This window comes from Pogona vitticeps, chromosome 4, assembly GCF_051106095.1.
Source record: "Pogona vitticeps strain Pit_001003342236 chromosome 4, PviZW2.1, whole genome shotgun sequence".
Classification (NCBI taxonomy): Eukaryota; Metazoa; Chordata; class Lepidosauria; order Squamata; family Agamidae; genus Pogona; species Pogona vitticeps.
This window is the reverse complement of record NC_135786.1, coordinates 213,187,525-213,206,842: the sequence shown is the minus strand read 5'-3', so window position 1 is coordinate 213,206,842 and position 19,318 is coordinate 213,187,525. Positions and strand designations below refer to the sequence as shown.

At 40.4% G+C, this 19,318-nt stretch overlaps 1 long non-coding RNA gene across 1 annotated transcript in view; it reads right to left on the bottom strand.

Annotated features, from left to right (window-relative positions):
- The window catches only part of LOC140706407 (uncharacterized), a 103,886-nt gene that overhangs the window by 13,532 nt on the left and 71,036 nt on the right, over positions 1-19,318 (bottom strand). The window lies entirely within an intron of this gene.

Genomic DNA, 19,318 nt, shown 5'->3' with positions numbered 1-19,318 from the left:
ATTTTCCTGAAAGCTCAAGTTTGCAGCTTGAGTTTGTTCCTGCATTTAATCTAGCAGAGCAATACGGGATAAGGTGATCAATAGTGTGAGGTCATGCAAAAGTTGATTGATCCTATGTATGTGCTCACACAGACCATTTGTTGAGTGTTACTGTCATGCACATGATCGTACATGACCACTCGGTAAAGAGTCATCCTTAATTGGCACCCAGTTGTTGTTAGTATGGACTTTTCATTTCCTACCTGGGCCTTATGCAACCTGTCTTTAGACTGATTTCAAGAAACATTGGCTAGCTTCGGCAAAATATAAGTCTCATTCTAATCCTAGCAGTTTCTGCTTTATGACATCTGCGCTGTACAAATATGACAGCAAAATCAGATTGTGAATAGGATGAGTGGGTGCTGCTATCTTCTGAATTAGCTGAATGCATATCCTAGAACTGGTAGAGTGGTGGAGGAGGCTAAAGGTGACTCTGTTGGAAGTGCACTGGCACTAGCAATAATTGCTAACAGATTTCAGTTCCCTCTTCTCCTCTTTCTTTCCCCTTATGGCTCATTCTTAACTTATCAGCATATTTTATGTTTGAGTTATTAGAAATTGCATCCTTCATTTATTGATTCTTGACAGTTACCAGCCAGCTTCTAATTGTTTCCAGCTCTGGAAGTTTCAAAAACACTGATTTTCATTTTTGATATTTTAATCATTCATATATCTTCCTGTCCTTCTCTCCATCCTGCAGTCATTCTCTGGCATAAGATTTTTGTTAACCTTAGGCATCTTTGGGTAGAGAAACTACACATTATGAGGGAAATGTGGGGGTGATTCTCTTGTAACACAATTGCAAGGGAAATGTTAGGTGGGAAAGGGTGCTTAAAACATTTCACACATGCCAATTCTTCTTCGCTAAACCCTTCTGGCTTGCAAAAACTCAGCCCCTTCTCTGCTATGACTACACAACCAGACTCACAAGTTGTTTCCAGATTAGCTTTTTATTGCGCAATTGCCTTGCCTCATTCAGTGAAATTTATGAGGGGATACAGCTGCTGTTACCTTCAATTTGTAGCCCCCCTCTCATGGTTTTTTTTCACATCACTACTTCCACTCTTCAATGTACTAGGCAAAAACAAATCAAAATGAAATCTGGAGAAAGAAGCCTGGAACTAACAGCACAATTTTTGTTGAGCAGTGCTGGTTATTCTGGAAGTTCTCACTCTGGAAAGGATGAGGCACTTGTTTAGAGCTGCAACATATTTGTTGTGGCTTTTGCCTGGATTGCGCAAATTGGCAATTCATTCATTCATTCATTCATTCATTCATTCATTCATTCATTCATTCATTCATTCATTCATTCATTCATTCATTCATTCATTCCTTCCTTCCTTCCTTCATTCATTCATTCATTCATTTGATTTATACCCCGCCTATCTGTACTCAGTCCACTCTAGGCGGTCATTTATTTATTTAAAGCCCATCTTTCTCCATAACAAGGATCCAAGGTGGCTTATAACAATTAAAAGACAGTATTTAAGATTAGAAACAATGAGTATACAATACTAAAGGTAAAGGTAAAGGTTCCCCTTGATAATTTTTGTCCAGTCGTGTCCGACTCTAGGGGGCAGTGCTCATCCCCGTTTCCAAGCCATAGAGCCAGCGTTTTGTCCGAAGACAATCTTCCGTGGTCACATGGCCAGTGTGACTTAGACACGGAACGCTGTTACCTTCCCACCGAGGTGGTCCCTATTTATCTACTTGCATTTGCATGCTTTTGAACCGCTAGGTTGGCGGGAGCTGGGACAAGCGACGGGCACTCACTCCGTCACGTGGATTCGATCTTACGACTGCTTGGTCTTCTGACCCTGCAGCACAGGCTTCTGCCGTTTAGCCCGCAGTGCCATCACGTCCTTTTTGATACAATACTAAAAGGATCAATGAATACAATACCAGAACACATGAGCAGCACCAAAAACATATTCAGTGCAATAATGTACAACAACTCATTTAAAAACTTCCACCCAGCAGCCAGTCACTCAGGGAAAGCTTTCCTTAAGAAAAAGGTCTTTGCCTGCTTGTGGAAGGACAGCAAAGATGGGACCAGTTTAGCTGACTGTGGAAGGGGGCTCTAAATGCATCTGATGCATTTCTGAAACCAATTGTCACTAAAAAGTGATTACCTGAATTACCATCTCTTGGGGAAAATGTTGGCAACCAAACAACCCTTCTAGAAATGAAAGTCACAAAGCCATCTTTGCATATTATTTATGAAGAGATGAAATCACAAGCAAGACATCACCTACATTGCACATTGTTGGAAATTTGCACTTGTTCACTCAGATTTGTTGGACTAGAAGAAAAATAAATGAAAAGGAGTATCATCTCTTCCTCTAGTTTGGCTATTTATACTGACATGCAGACATAGAGCAAAATAATCTAACGAAAAAGCATATGGAGAATATTTTCATGAAATCATGCTTGAATGAGAGGCAGAATGTCTTTTTCTTAAATAAATAGTATCAGGATCCTGTGGGGAAACTGAAAGTCAAATTGGAGAAAAGTTTTCCAGCATTAAATGATTTAAGAATTAAGTTCTCATGTTTCACACTTTCAATGTTTTGTTGTAAACTTAGAACGCGGGGAAAGACTGGGGTCATGGATGATTGTTATCATTTGTACTATAGCAAACAGTCCAAAATGAATAAAGTCAAGGCTTTATTATTCAACCACAAATTCGGCTACCCCCACTCCATTATTAGGTGCATTAATAACAAAATACATCAGAGTATAAAATAGAGATTAAATCAGAATCCAAAGAAAATGATTAAAATCAACTTCTACATACATTTAAACAGAATTCTATTCCATTTTTCAGAATGGTTCATATTATTTTTCTAGATGATCATTATATTCCATAAATCCTGGGTTAGCTAACAGGCTCCTGAGATGCTTGAAGCGCTGAGCAGACTCTTCAACAGAGGGTAAGCAGGGAGCGGGCTATCCGTTTCTCACTAGATGAATCTCTAAAGTGACTTTAAGGTGTCACATCAAAGGCCATCATAACCAGGGGACTCTCCAGAGCCAGCCCAAGATGTTTTGGTTGCCTCAGGCAAAGGATGGTAACAGCATCTTCTCTCCTTTCCCATTGCACATTCAGAAATTAACTGGACTGGCAGCTAAAGATAGGACAGTATCCTCCATGAAACATGAAGGGAACTGGCTACTTTAGGGTACAAGATAGGCTGCGTGGCACACGTGGCTTTGTCTTCCAGCTCACTGCAGAGTGTTGGGAGAGCAGAAACAGCCTGCTCCAAACAGAACTTTCTCAATACAGCAGTATTGAAGGTCATTTTTGTTTCACAATAGTGTGCCTAGGGCCCCTCTTATTAGTTCAAGAACTTCTCTCCAAAGAAGGTTGCTTTTATACATGATAAACTATGCAAGATGGCCAGCCCTACATTTTAAAAGCAGAGCTCCCCTAGCTAGTAAAAGAGACATGTTAGTACTAGAGGTGGGTTATTCGTCTTTGTATCTCTGGGGATATGAATACGAATAGTGGCACCACAGGTGCCACGGAGGTTCATTCCCTCCCCCCCAGAACCGGCCAGTCCACTCACCATTCAGCATATAGTGCTTGGTTCCGTCGTCGTCACACCAATTACAGAAGGAGCCTGGAGGTGGCTCTTCCTCGCCTCCCTGTGCAGCTGACAACTCATCGGCTTAGCGGGGAGACTCCCTGTTCCGCCTCTGCACTGGAATGATTGGCTGCACAGGGAAGAGCTGGCTAGGTTCCTTCTGTGATTGGTGTGACGACAATGATGAGGGAGCCAAGCCCCACACACTGAATGGGGAATGGACCGGCCAGTTGTGGGGAAGAGAATGGACCTCCATGACACCTGTGGTGCTGCTATTTATATTCGTATCCTCAAGGATATACCATAAATACGAACAGCTCATCTCTAGTTAGTACTAGCACATTTTTTTCCTCACCTCTGTATTCTGCAAATCAACTTGCTTTGTTTTATATTTGTTCATCAAGAAGTAAACGCAGGTTTTCTTTTCAAGTCTTAATTGCTCAGGCACAAAGTTCTGAGAAATATCATTACTGTCAGACTCTAACCACAAGCTAGTCATCTCTAGTAGCAAGATGTGATCAGGTGGCAGTATAGGATCATGTTGGATCACTCTGGGAAGGGTCCTTCTCTGGGTACGATCTTCTTTCATGCAATTTTCCCATGCACATACGATCTGGTCCCTATTGCTCTAACCCAACTCGACAAAAAGAGTAGCCCTGCCAAAAGACACAAAATTGGGCACAGAGAAAGGTTGGGCTTGTTCTGCAATTTCCTGTGTCATCTAGTGATCGTGTCATCACCAGAAAAATAGCTTGAACTGGGCCATGCCACAAGCTGTCCCCAAAACCATCTGATTGCACCCTCAGTCTTTCCTGAACCAGTCCACATAGTTTAGACCAGAAAAAGTGTGATGAGAATATAGTATTATGACAACAACAAAAATGAAAATACCTGTTCTTCATGATGGAGTTTCCAACAAAGACCTTCAGAACTTATTTTAGTGTGTTTCAGATAACCTCCAGACCAAGTTGTAGATGTGTATTTCCTGTCAGTGGAAATAAAAATTTCCCAACTAGAGCTGTCCATACTATTTGCAAAGACTGTGAGGCTTTCACCTTAGAGGCAAGGCAAGGTCTAGAACAATGGCTTATAAATATTTAAATTTAAAAGAAGAAATAGGTGTTCCAGGAACTGTCTTCTAAAGCTAGAGTAACAAACCTGTCAAATACTGTATAACATTTCTCATGTATGCTATCTCCTGTCCATCCAGTAGTCATTTACAAGGCAGACAGCGGCATCCAAGTCCAGAACAACACATCAGTTGACCTATTTGAGTTTGCACTGAAATGTACTTTTGATCCACTGTTCATCACAAAGCTATTCAGTGGGGACTGTAATTTTTCTTTTTAAATCCGCACCCAGTGTGGTGTAGTGGATAGAGTGATGGACTAGGACTTGGGAGACCTGGATCTTATTCTCTGGCTCTGCCATGGAAACTCACAGGAAGATGGAACTGGTAAAAACAGTCTTTCAGTACCTCACTGACCTTGAAAACTCTATTAGGGTTGCTGTAAGTCAATTCTCTGTCGTCCCCTTCTCCTCTTGCCTTCACACTTTCCTAACATCTGGGTCTTTGGGACAGGAAGCAACAGTTAGAACTGGATATGGAACAACTGATTGGTTCAAAATTGGGAAAGGAGTACTACAAGGCTGTATATTGTCCCCCATCTTATTTAACTTATATGCAGAATACATCATGCGAAAGGCTGAACTGGAGGAATCCCAAGCCGGAATTAAGATTGCCGGAAGAAATATCAACAACCTCCGATATGCAGATGATACCACTCTGATGGCAGAAAGTAAGGAGGAACTAAAGAACCTCATAATGAGGGTGAAAGAGGAGAGTGCAAAAAATGGTCTGAAGCTCAACATAAAAAAAAAACTAAGATCATGGCCACTGGTCCCATCACCTCCTGGCAAATAGACGGGGAAGATATGGAGGTGGTGACAGACTGACACGACTGAACGACTAAAAAACAACAAAAGTCAGTTCTGAATTGACAGCACACAACAACAACAACAACAACAACAACAACAACAACAACAACAACAACAACAACAACAACAACAACAACACATTTTAGCACAGAAGGGGATCCTCAGGAATAGAGATGGGCACAAAGCTAACAACAAACCAGGAAATTAATCAAAAATTACTAATTTGTTTGGGTTCATCCAAACTGGAGAACCCAGGCTTTCCCAAACCAATGATAATTTGGTGTGTGATTTCTGGACCTCCTGGCTAACCTCTCTATCTTTTCCTGCCGCTGCCTCCTCTTCCTCTGCTGCCTCCACCATCTTGAGAGCCTCACCACAGCTGGCAGCCTTTGTGCATGTCCCCACCTTTCAGCTGAGGGGCAGGGACATGCACAGAGACCACTCTCTGTGGCTGACAAGCCAGTGAACTAAAACAAAAAAAAAATTAAAAAATGTCAATGGCCATGGAGGAAGAGGCAGTGGAAAGAAAAGGTAGGGAGGCAATGGCAGCAGTGGCGGGGGGGCAGGCTGGATTTTCTTTTGGCAGCTGCATTTTTGTTTTAGACAGCCACCAGGCTATCTAAATAACAATCTCAAACAAACCAATGACCCAGTAAACTTGTTTTTTTTTTTGAATGAGCCACCATTTTAGTGGGTCATGCCAATCTCTAATCAAGAACTATTTCAATAATATGCTATAGAAAGTTGGGGCTCAACGATACATATAAAAAGGAGTAGCTGACCATGGGACGAATCCTACTGATGTTCATTTAACCTTAGTGTAACTTGCTGTAGCTAATTAATGAGGTGCCAGGACACAGTTCAGTTGTACAGCTGGGCATACAACCAGGCACAGAATCAGAACATGACCTAGCACCTCATCCATTAGCTATGATTAGCCATGGCAACTTACACAAGCTTCATATGAACTTCGGCCTCAAAAATGTAGAAAATATAAGATGTGGCCCTCATGGTGAAAAGTTTGGAGACCCCTGAGCTAGAGTGTCACCAAAGGATTTTCAGGTGTTTGCACATCCCTGTTAAGAAACACAATGTGTGAAGTGTTCTGAAAACATGAAACACTAATTAAAACATGATACTTGTGGATAACAGCCACAGTGTACCTAGCAGTACATTTAAAATAAGAGTTGAGCAAGAAGTGACTCCAATATACTGTATCCATTTAGTGCTTTACTTTTCTGAATTCATCTGCTCTGCTCTTATTCCTTTGCCTGAGAATTAACTACCAAGTTACATTTATTTTGCCAGAAGTTTAAAAGGAGGTGATATAATACACTCCTTTCCTTATATCTGAACTCATATCTGTTACAAAAATCTTGCAGTGTGTTTTTCCAGGTGCTACTATCTTGGAAACAAGGCACAAGGGGACCTAGAAATGTGTTTCAGGGCTTAGTGTAGATGCCTACAATTAGTTAATAAAAACAGAGATATTTAGTTATTGGAAGCTGTTTTCAAACTAAACTGGACACTTATTTAAATCTTTCCATGCACCAGCCCTGGCTGTCATAGTGAAAGCAATGCATGCTCACAGCTGAAAAAAGCAAGGAGCCTTCAGTCATCTACATCCCTGTGTATACTATAATCTGCAAGCAAAGCACAAAGTTCACAAAGCACAAGAGAAATCTGGTATTTGGTAATGAACTTCACATATCAGAATCTTGTGCTGTTGCTTTATTAAAGCTCATTTATAGCCCTTACGTTTGCAAGAAATATCTTAGGGCAAGGCAAACACAAGACCAAGGATAATCAACTGAGTTCTACCATCTACATTAGGCCCCTATAGTCATTTCTCTTTTCCTCTCTCTTACCCACTGTTGCCATAGTCTGTCCCTGTTTGACTGTTGTTCCTGTAATTAAGGAGGGTAGTACAGTGGACCCACTACTTACGGAATTAATCCGTATTGGAATGGTGGCTGCAGGTCGAAAAGTCTGTAGGTCGAATCTCCATTGACCTACAATGCATTGAAAACCAATTAATCCATAACCAGCCATTTTTGTTCTGTTTTTGTTCCATTTTTTTTTTCTGGTCTGTAGGTCGATTCTCCGGCTGCAAGTTGAACCTAAATTTTGCGGCCAGAGAAGTCTGTAACTCGAAAAGTCTGTAAGTCGAGCCATCTGTAAATTGAGGGTCCACTGTAGTGGCAACATTGGAAGTACCTGAGCCTGCCTTTGCCTATGGTTGGCCACAGCCCTACCTTCCATTTTGTTTCTTGGGGCAAGAATTGCTGAAGCTCAAAATGTTCCGTGTCACTTTGCTTATGATACAAAATGTTTCCAAATTACTCCTTGTGAATTTGGGGGGGGGGGCTCTTTTTTTGGTTCAGACAACGTACGGCTATTATAGATTCTTTTGTTTCCCCCTCTGCACTATCTCTGCGTCAAATCCCGCCCACTTTTGTTGTTGTTGCAGGATTCATTGCACAACACTTACAGTGGTGACCTGTGTGCATGGCTGTAGCCATACATTTTCTGGCAAGCCACCTTGTGTGGCTTCTACCAGTGATGTCGTTTGCCTGCATGTCCCTTTATTTTTGTTTTTTAATAAAGCAAGCAGAGTGTCGGTGCAATGGAAAACCTATGTCATTGGCTTCTGTGCTTCACTTATTTGTAGATCCTTCTATCAGGTGGTGCTCCTTCCCCTGAGCCCTTTCATGGTTTCCTCTTGGGGCCTACAATGGAAACAAAGCCTGACTACAGGTTTCTCTGCTGCAAGAGGCAGGAACACAGCAGAGAAACGTGTACCCATCAAGGAAATGTTGCCAAAATATTGATGTAATGAAATTTATTTTTTTAAAACGGGGGTGGGGGGTAAGGGGCTCCAGTGACATAAACAATGCAGAAGGAAATATTCTAGTACCAAAGTGTAGCTGGTCATATCACATCTCTCTCTCTCTCTCTCTCTCTCTCTCTCTCTCTCACACACACACACACACACACACACACACACACACACACACACACACACACACACACGTGTGTGTGTGTGTGTGTGTGTGTGTGTGTGTGTGTGTGTGTGTGTGTGTGTGTGTGACATGACTGCAACACATGACTGTGCAGGGAGTAAAAGACGTGAGAAAATATGGGGACATTTTGCTGGTGTGACCGACTACCCTGTCCAGACATTTGGCTTCCTAGGAAAATAAGAACCGTTGTACATAATATATAGTTATCCATACGCAGGGACTTCTTCTTTTATGGAGAAAAACCCCACCACATTAATTTCCATAGGTATTCTAAAGTGGCACAATCTACATGTACTGTTTGTGAGAACTGAGAAACTATAATGATCTTTTAATTGGAGGTAATTGTTTCCAGCCACCCTACAAGCTCTCTACTGAGGAAGCATTTCTATTAACCAATGTGGTGTAAATAAAAACGGTATGTTCCCAAAATATTGTATATATATTTGGTGTAAATATATTTTGGATGGGCCTATAATGGTGTTTGTAATAGTTTAAATTGCTTAAAGATTTTTATTTCCAAATAAGAGCCTTTACCTGGCCCCTTGAGCACCTCTCACTCCTCCTCTCTTTCCTGTTCTTTCTTTCCATCTCTCTGATATAAGACAAATGTACAGATGGGTCTCATAACTCGCACCCAAGGGTGACTTTATGAGTGTCTGGACGTCAAGAATGAGAAACAAAGCCAAATATTTCTAACTTCCGAGTCCTCCTGAGGTAGAGCTCTGACAGAGTTATGGTGGGTGCCCCAAACTAACCTTATAGAGATATTATTAATCAAGCACAAGTTTCCATATTGCAACCAAAGAGAAGCCAAAGATTAGCAAAATCCTTTGGGTTGTACTAATGTATACGTTACCAAACGGATGAAAGTTTCAAGAGCGTTTTACCAGTGGAAAATTCCTAAGCTAGAATGGAAACTCAGACACTCTTACATAATAACAGACATGAGGTGGATGGGGGAGGGACAAATCATAGACCTAAGAGACCATCTCTTGATGCCAAAAGATACTCTAGTGGTTGGTGGGATTTTTAAAATTATTTTTTAAATTATTTAAATTTTTTTTGTAAACAGATATTCTGATAGGGTTATGATATTCGTTTGTCTGGTGTAGGTTAGCTGTAGATTTTAGCATGTTTCCCCCTCAAGTCCAAATACTTATCTCTATTGCCAGGCTAACATCTGTATAAGATGCACCAATGGAGAGAGGGAGAATATTCATTTTAAATTTATGGAAACATCTTCAACTATGAAGTTTCAAAACCTAAACTTGTACTACTGTTCCACAATAAGTTGAAATGCCGTGGAACATACTTTATACTGACTGCCTGGACATTTTAGATCAGCTATTTTTACTTCATATAGGCCTTTAAGCTCCAGAAGTCACATGTTCATAAGTTGTTTCCCATCTCTTTCTCACGCCTTCTCTCTGCCTGTTACTTTCCCCACAGTTAAACTTGAGAATGTAGGATGCTTGAGGCAGGGATTAGTATTTATTTATGTGTATAAGTTAATGGTGTGATACAAAGGTAGGGGAATAGGATTTTGGGTCAGATGCATCTGTATTGTGGACTAAGCAAGGGTGAGGGGGGCCCTGCCTTGGTCATGAGCTGCCTATGTCTTAGGGTTGCCAGATGTCAGGCAAAAGGAGGACATGTCCTCCTTTTTAGCCTAATGTCCTCTGTCAGGCAAGCAAAGATAAAATGTCAGGCTTTTGTATATTTTATGTTATAGTTTTGGATGGGAGGGGGAGAGGTGGAAGGACCCCCTCCCCCCTGGCTTTCCCCTCCCCCACCTGCCCGCCCACCCCCAGTATTTTGGGGGGGAAAAGCCTCCACTGAATTTATTTTTAATTTTTAACATGACTGTTTCTTGGTCGGTTCACTAAGAGACATTTATTGGCAGCTATTGTAATAAAATTGTATTGATTGTGGGTTTAATCTGGAATGATTCAAATGAAATATTCAATATGTCCTCCTTTGTCCTCCTTTTTGTCTTTCTATGTCCTCCTTTGTCCTCCTTTTTGTCTTTCTATGTCCTCCTTTTAGTACCCGTGTATCTGGCAACCCTACTATGTCTTGGGCTTTTCTCATGTAGCTGTATGATCGAGGAAAGAGTCTACTAAGTTGTTCTGCCCATTCTGTTGAAGAAATTTCCCTTGACTTTATTTTCTCAGGTCTAAATCCTCAGACAGTAGATAAGGGGCCTGTCCAGACTGGATATTTTGGGTGTGGGTTGGATCAGGCTACAAAGAGTCCATTGAGGTGGGGGGGGGAGGCAATGTGCCATTTGGCATGCTCCTCTCATCTGAACAGCAACCTGGTAGCCTGATCAGCTGTCAATTAAGTGCTTCCTCTGACAATATTTTTTTTACATTGCTCCTCTCTCTCTCTCCCTCTGTCAGTGCTGTTCTGTTTTCTCCCTTTTTCCTCCCTACTTCCCTTCCCTTATTCTCTCCCCACTTTTTCTCTCAGTCTTGTTTGGCTTCTGCAGCCACAATGGCAGGGGAGCTGAGGCTACTGGTGGCTGCTATCTGCCAGATAAACAACAAGCATGCCAAAAAGAATGCATGCCCTACAGCTGGGCCAGAAAAGTGCACGGCAGCTCTTAAAGGTGAAGGATGGCTCATTCTTGTTGGAGTTATTTCAACCTCACATGCTACCACTAGTAGGTGTGGCCAAGAGGGACCTTTCTGGGCCAGAATGACTGTCAATCAATCAATCAATCAATCAATCAATCCAGGAGTAACCTATTCCTTCCAGCCTCTGGATTCAAAGAGAGCCCCAGCTCTCTGCTGAGTCCTCCCTTTAGTCTGCTGAAGCAGTGTGTTGTTTGTTTGCTGTTCAGAACTCTAAACAATTAAACATTTTTATTCTTTCTCCTACAAATGTCTCAGAGTGAGTTACTGAGACTGTAAATGCCAGTTAATGAGAAAGAAGTGGTCCATCAGAGGAACTTGTACCTATTCTTTTTTGTGAGTCTCTGTACTTCTGTTGCATAGCTAGAAGGAATTTCACCAGAACTTCAAAACTCTGTGATTCATATATTGTATCTTGGTTTCATGGAATGTTGTATTTGTACTATGTTCTCCTGTATGATTCATATAAAATAACTTCTACTTTTTAAAAACATGCACCATTTATTTCTTTGTACAGATCAGATTGCCAGGCAGAAACATTGATCAAGGCTCAATGTTCTCTTGGAATATTGATCTGTGCTATCTTTTAATCTGTGATCTCTGAATTATTGAGTAAGCTTTTTTCCCCTGCCTTTCTTTCTTTATTGTAAATGTTTTCAGCATTGCCTTTGTACACAAAAGAGTGTATTCTTTGTAATAACTCTTTACTTACACCTAATTTAAAATAAAATTGATAGTGACAGCTCAAGGTTAAAACAATCTTGTTATTACTTGAACTTAATCACATTAATAAAAAAGGAAACAATATATTTTCTGGAAATATTCTTTTGAAGAGTTGCTTGTTGATTATGTCATTGTGCTGTTATCTCTCTACTATTTCCCTGCCAAACTTGCATTTCCTTTCCTATCGGTTGAGAGAACAAAGTTCATATCCAAGTTATTTTCCCCAGTGCCTATAATATTCCTCAATATTTATGAATGCTGTACGAGACTGCTTCTTTTAACCAATTCTTCCTACATAGGAGAGTTTTTAAAAATTAATATAATAATATGTTTTGGCATTCAACTAGAACCAATGTCACGGTTGGCGTGCTTTTAGAATACGTTTGGTAGCTTGTTGCCAGTAACTCTTGGTCCATAGCTTTTGAAAACAGCAGAAAGGCAAGGCAAATGTACTTTTACAGGAGGCAGATGCAACTGGATATAGAAAATGTTTTTTAAAAATTAGACATGTACGATTTATTTAAAAATTGTATTTAAAAATAGAAAGAGAATTGTAAAATTATAACAGAATAATTGAGTTAGAAGGGGCCTATATGGCCATTCAGTCCAACTCCCTGCTCAGTCAAAGCAGATCTGACAGATGCTTGTCCAGTTTTCTTTTGAATGCCCCCACTGTTGGAGCACTCACCACCTCCTGAGGTAATTGGTTCCATTGTCATACTGCTCTAACAGTTAAGACGTTTTTCCTGATATTCAGCCTAAACCTGGCTTCCTGCAGTTTAAGCCCATTATTATGTGTCCTGCACTCTGGTATGATCAAGAACAGATCCTGCCCTTCCTCTGTACCTTTAGCCCTTCTTCTAGCCCTTCCTAACTACCTTTCAAGTATCTAAAAAGTGCTATCATATCTCCCCTAAGTCTTCTTTCTCCAGGCTAAACATGCCCAGTTCCTCCAGTCTTTCTTCATAGGACTTGGTTATCCTTTCGCATCAATTGCAGATGTTTTCATTAATTTCCAAGACTGGTTCTTACCATGAAATAAATGCACCTCTAAATACCAAAAAAATGGGGGAAGTGTTTACTTTTATGCCTTGCATATAAATTTCCTGGAGGCATTTTCCTTGACTCTGACAAAAACATTCTGGATTGGGTTTGGAAAAGTTATCTATTGGAACAAAACTCACATAAACCCCGAACTAGTATGGCTGGTGAGTGTGCTGTGACTTTGATTTATCATAGAATCATTGTAGGGTTGGAATGGACCTTGTTTGTGTGTGTGCGTGTGTGCATCGGTCCAGCCAATTAGTCCTTTGGTTTAATCCAGCATGGCTATTCTTAACATTCTTTAAAAGAATGGTTCCTTCTCTTCCACTTCTCTTGTGGAACCTCTTGCAGCACTTTCCTCTCTCCCACGTACTTCATAGCTCAGCTGTTAGGGATGACCCAAGACATTTTGTTGGAAGACCAGATGGCATCTTCCTTCATTCTACCTGCAGACCTTGGCCAGACTGAAATTTCCTTCAGTGCTGGAGATGGAGTGGCATCTTCCACCTCCCCTAAAGGCAAGAGACTAGCTTAGGAGGTGTCAGGCAAACTAAAAGAAGTACACAGCTCTCTCCTCCAACAGAGGGAAAACAGCTGTATGCTGCTGCCGCTGCCACCTCCACATCATCCACCATCTGCTGCTATGCCCTATCTCACTGCCTCAGAGCAGAGCAGCCTTGCCGACTGTCGACCAAAGCTTGAAAATCAGAGTAACTATGGCAAGGCATTAGGAGTTGTTGGCACTTCACCCTCTGGCAATTTGTTCTACTCAACTTCTGCCTATATCATAAAATGGCCTCTACCTTGCTCTGAGGCAACAGAGTGATCACTATTCCACTCGAGTTGCTATAGAGATGATAGGCCAGCTCCCAGTGCCAAAGGACAAGAAGGAACAGAAGGCTAAACTAGGTTCAGTTGGTAGAACTAGGAAAGGAGGACACTTTTGAACATCTTCTTTGGGGCAAAGCTTGAGTCCAAGCACAATAAGATCCTTGGATTATGCAGGTTTAAGCCACATGCACAGGTGCAAAAATGTGATTGTGAGTGATACACTGACAGCTCTGAGTCTGTAGTTGTATTCATCCTGGAGAGTGCTATTACATCTGTTATGCATTTTTCAAAAACCCTTTTACTTGAATTTCTGGAGATATTTGAGTACTTGGGTAGTTATCGTTTACCTGTATTTCCATATGTTAGCAAGAACTAACATGGAACAATAAGAATGCCAAGATGGTTTCCCAGGACATTTATAAATGAGAGGAGAAAGATTAAGGAGGTAACAGAATATATATATATATTTTGTGTGTGTGTGTGTGTGTGTGTGTGTGTGTGTGTGTGTGTGTGTGTGTGTGTGTGTGTGTGTGTGTGTGTGTGTGTGTGTGTGTGTGTGTGTGTGTGTGTGTGTGTGTATAGCACCAAGCTTCCTTTTTGATGATGTACATAAATACTGAATAAGACTATGAATCAATGGAATTAGGATATATTAAGAGCTGTGCCATTGTCAATAGTCTACAAAACTCACTAAAACCCCAATAGTTCTTTTGCCACTGCTATGCTAAAAAGACCCTGATGTTGGGAAAGTGTGAAGGCAGGAGGAGAAGGGGACGACAGAGGACGAGATGGCTGGATGGTTCCAACTCGATGACACAAAACAACAGTGCTCAAACTAAGGGCCAACTCTACATGATGTTAAATGTGTTTATTTAATAGGCATACATATTGATATTAATACTATTGTGTAGTTCTGGCAGTAGCAGTGGTGAATTCCTTAGAACATCCTACTTAGGTCTTGGAAACGTTGTGGACTAAAACCGCCACAGTCCCTCATCCAGCATAACTAGTGGCCCCCAAAATAACTTCTTTAAATTGATACGCGTGGGTGGCTGGATGGGTGTGTGCATGTGTTTATGTCGGTTGCAGGGAGGATTGGCTCAGATCCAGTAAACCTGTACAACAGTAAACACAATATCTGTTATAATCTCTATTGAACCACTCGTGGTCAGACAACTAGCCTGTGAATCTTGAGTGCAGCCAAGTATCAAATATACACCTAATATATGCATTTCAAATATGTTTAGAGATCGATTTGGAGGGGACTTGTATACACTTATAAAATGCATTTTAAAATTAATGGCAGCTTTAATGTTCTCATATGCAAAGCATTAGAGCATGGACAGAATCATAGAATATGGGTTGACCAAAAGTATCATTCTGTAGAATGTAGATAATGACAAGACTTACAGAATGTAGGAAAGACCAAGATCACAAATAATTAAATGCCTTACAACAAGCTCTGTGAATGATTTATCATTCACATCCCCACAATCTAGATATTTGATGCACAGAATGGAAAAGCTATCATTCATTTGGGCATAATCCAACTAAAATCAAAGCACTTTTAAAGCATTTAAATGCGCAGTTTAAGCATATGATTCCGTTTCACTAAAAGAATGTCTGGATAAGGAACATCTTTCTTTAAAATTAGAAAGAAAATAGGATATGCTTGAATGCATTCCAGGACGAGAACAGGAAGACATGAAGGCAGAAGGAACTTGCAACATCTCTACTCAGTATCTTCTTCTTTCTTTATTTTGGCTGTATATGGATAGTTGTTGTGGGTTTTTCGGGCTTCTTGGCCGTGTTCTGAAAGTGGTTCTTCCTAAAGTTTCGCCAGTCTCTGTGGCTGGCATCTTCAGAGGACAGGAGTAGCACTCTGTCCTCTGGTGAGATGCCGGCCACAGAGACTGGCAAAACGTTAGGAAGAACCACTTTCAGAACACGGCCAAGAAGCCCGAAAAACCCACAACAATCATTAGATCCCAGCCGTGAAAGCCTTCGCGAATACATTGTATATGGATAATTTCTCACTGAAATAATTTAGCTGTAGTACCAGGCAGAATGGAACAGACGTTTATTTTCATAATTGCAAAATTTGCTAGGGTGACAGGAAAGGAATCATGGGGAGTAGCAGGAGGAACACCCTTTGTCCCTCCTTCCTCTCATTTTAATTCCTACTCACCAAATAAAGCAAATTAATAAAGCAAATCATCAAATAAAGCAGAATTTTCTGCAGCTGCTTATGAGAATGCTGGGTTTTTTTAAAAAATCATGCACACCAGGTTAACATTTAAAAAAAAGATTTTCAAAATATATGGACATAGCAGTCTACCACCAATTTTCCAGTAGAATTCCCTGAAGCAAAGTAGGGTGGCCTGGTCCCTTACAGTTTAACATGTACAGCTCTTCTGTTTTCAAGCTTCTTTAGTAAGCCCAACAAAGTACCTTGGGACACATTTGAATTATGTGGTTTTTTCCAGATGGGGACAAACTTGATTGATTGTTTGGGATATAGTTTTAATCTTCTATTTTTGAGGTGAAATATACAAATATACCATTTTTGTCTTCTGTTATCATATACTGAGGTTTCAAAGCATCGGGGACCGTGTATGTGCCAAATTCAGAGTTTCTATCTCAAAACTGTTATTTTAAAACCTTCATTTGTTTTCCTCCTATGAATAACTGACAGCACAATCCTATACGGGTCTACTCAGACCTAAAGGACATTGAATTTTAGTGGGGCTTCCACCCATGTGAACGGGACGTGGTGGCACTGTGGGCTAAACCGCAGAAGCCTTTGTGTGCTGCAGGGACAGAAGACCAGCAGTCGTAAGATCGAATCCACACGACGGAGTGAGTTCCCGTCGCTTTGTCCCAGCTCCTCACCAACCTAGCAGTTCGAAACCATATAAATGCTAGTAGATAAATAGGTACCACCTCGGTGGGAAGGTAAAACGGCGCTCCTTAGTCACGCTGGCCACATGACAACGGAAACTGTCTTCAGATAAGCGCTGGCTCTACGGCTTGAAAAACGGGATGAGCACTGCCCCCTAGGGTCGGACACGAGTGGACTAAAAACTTCAAGGGGAACCTTTACCTTTACCACCCAAGTACGTGGATAAAGGTTTAAAGCCATATACATGCAATGTTGTTACATGTATTACTATCACTGAGTAACAGTAATACATGAATATAAAGGGTCTCTGTGTGAGCAACATTATTGCATCTTTAGAAAAATAAAAACAACATCCCCTAATATTTAAGTTTATAGCTATATCTCATGTTTATAGGCCTCAGGCCCTGAACAAAAGTAAGATTTAGTTTCCTTCAGGTAAGCATTTCAAGACACTTTATCTGCTATATCATTACAACTATACCTTATTTGTTACTGTACAGTGAAACGCTATCCATGCATTATATTCCACATGAAAAGCAGCTTCTGCAGCATCTTGTCATCATTTCATGAACGCTGCTTTGAAGCCGTTTTGGATTCTGAAGTCAGTGAATAACAGTGAAGGCTTAAGTGCACAACACCGTATTATTTACTCAGATGGGGTTAATTGTGGAATAAAAGAAGGGCTCCTTTCAGGTTACCTTTGTCCAATCTCTGCAGCGCTGGCTATGGAAGACAGGGAAGTTGATAAATATCAAACTTGCTAATCAGGGAGTGAGGCCAGCCTTATTTGAAAACTTGAACTTAATCCAGAATCAGGAAATGTGGCCACTTGTATTACTGCTGCTGAAAGAAGAAAATGACCTTTTTATTGTAGCTTAACTTCACCATTGTATTTGTGACCCACTGTCCAGGAGGGAGGGAGCTAGGTGTGTGTGTGAAAGAATAAATGCAAAAGGACCAGCTAGATGGTCCTTTTGACAAGAAAACTGGGTGCAACAGAAACTAGAAATATGCTGGAATGGTGACTTTTTTGTGAGAATCACAATAAACACACTTTTTTCCCCTTCAGTTAATTACCAAGACCTCACGCGTGTGCCTTCTCTCTCTGTCCCTTTTCTCTACAAAGCCTTCTTTCAATAAACATTTGTTGAAATTCAAGGGAACTAATAAGTTTTTCCCTTTCTGAAAGCATATGCGGTGGGAAAATGCTCTTTTAAGCAGTTGGGGCCCAGCATGCATGGTTCTCTTTCAATCACCATTAGATAATGTTACCTTTTTCACCATGTAGGGTAGGACACTCCGGGAGATGTGGTCCAAAAATAATACTAATTCATACACACTTTCCATCTAATAATGCTCTTGGAGGAGCTATAGGAAATATTTTATATTTTTTTCTGCTGATGGTTACTTATTTATTTAATCCAAGAGCCTTTTCAAAATTTTATTTTATTTTAATTTTTAAATATATGAGCACTGAGTGACATATGTGGCATATGCTAATTTTTATCAGGGCTACATATATTCCATAATTTGCAGAATAATTCATGGCAAAATTTGGCTTCCCAAAATTGTCAGCTATTAACAGTTTTGAAGGTACACTTGTTGAAAGCATATGTACTGTACAATGAATGGCTGGAGCAGTTCCAAACAGAGGTTTCATTCTTGTATGTTGTGCATTGACTACATCATCATCATCATTAACTGGAAAAAACTGAGTGAATTGCACAAAGTAAACCAAATAGAAATGTGTGTTTAATCTGCATAAATTGTACTGCTTATAGTGTAGAATCCTGTCAGTGATACCCACTACAGCAGAATTGTATGTATGTATGTATGTATGTATGTATGTATGTATGTATGTATGTATGTATGTATGTATGTATGTATGTATGTATGTATGTATGTATGTATGTATGTATGTATGTATGTATGTATGTACCATCCCTTCAGTGGAAATACTACTCCGGGCACTTTACAAATTAAAACTGAGAACACCACACAGTTTTATATAACAATACAATCAGTATAGCAGTTCATCAAACTAGATCAGAAATTAAGACAAAAAGAAAAAGAAAGCACAAGAAAAAGTAGAAATAAGTATTAACAGCATTTGGAGATAAGTTATTAAAGGCAGATTTATATAATTCTATCTTCCCTAATTTCCTGAACATCAGGAGAGCAGGAGCCTGGTGTACCTCAATTGGAACTTTATTTCAAACATTAGGGGCCACCACCGAAAAGGCCTGATTCCTTATTGTCACTTTTTTGGAGTCCCTTGCTGTGGTCATATTTAGGATCATGGATTGAGATGAGCGGATGAAACAGGCAGCTGACGTCTTAGAAGGACATTCCAACAAGTATCAATGTCCTAAACCGTTAAGGGCTTCACTGGTCATAACCAGCACCTGGATATTATTGTTGTTTTTGCTTGAAAAACTACTACTAGCAATAGTCACAATGAAAATAATTGCACCTTGCACAAGAAGAATGACAGTTGCTCACCATCATAGCAGTTTTTGCTGATTTCAAATATTATTATGCAAATTAAGCCCTGATTTTTTCAGAAGGGTTTCAATGCTAAAATACATTTTTACT